Consider the following 876-nt stretch of genomic DNA (forward strand, 5'->3'; position numbering starts at 1 on the left):
ACACAGAAAATACACACAACCACATATAAAAATTAAGTTACGCTTTTACATAAATGTCTATTTTAACCAAAAAGGTATTTATACCTATTAAATGAACCAAAGTGTCTTGGACATTGGAAAATTTGACCAATATTTGTACGTATACATATACCACTGTGCATAGAAATATTCAGGTACTACTCAGAAATTTGAGGAATAATTTCTTGGCAGTAACCATAAATTAAGAAAATAGTCATTAAGGAAGTGATCCATACAGTCAGTGACTGTATTATCTGTATGCACATACTCACAATTGAGATTGCTTAAGTAACTTATTGAAATAATATCTTATTAACAAAAATAATTTGGTAGCATCAAGCAAGCTTAATTGAAAGTTCACCTCTCTGGAGACTGAAGAGAATACTTAAGAATTTAATGGGATAGGACAACAATTCATTTAGGAGGGAAGGGTAGGAACACTGTGAAAGAAAAGGATAGCAACAGAAGATAAACTAATTGCTTTCAAAGACTGATTTGCTCTTCTACTCTATGAAAGAAGCAGCAAATAACTCCCCATAAAGCTAGAAGTTTCACAACAGCAAGGGAAATTTATTTGGGTAGTTTTCTTGCCACAAGCATTCAGGATAGCATTTGTAGAAAATCGTTTTCCAAACTGCTGTTTTAAGGTTCAGTCAGGAAGGAGGCATAGAGAAAAAGTAGATAAATTCCTTTTACAGACTTCTGGAGATTAAGGCGAGTAAATTTTAACAACTACATTAAATGTGTCCTGAAGAAGTCAACACTGGAAATTAACTGATCATGTAAGATCCTTCTGAAACAACACACAGGCTGTGTGTATGTTTATGCACAAGCTGTCTATGAGGAGTTAAAGAGAGG

This window comes from Cariama cristata, unplaced genomic scaffold (genome assembly GCF_000690535.1).
Source record: "Cariama cristata isolate BGI_N322 unplaced genomic scaffold, ASM69053v1 scaffold33185, whole genome shotgun sequence".
In the NCBI taxonomy this organism is placed as follows: Eukaryota; Metazoa; Chordata; class Aves; order Cariamiformes; family Cariamidae; genus Cariama; species Cariama cristata.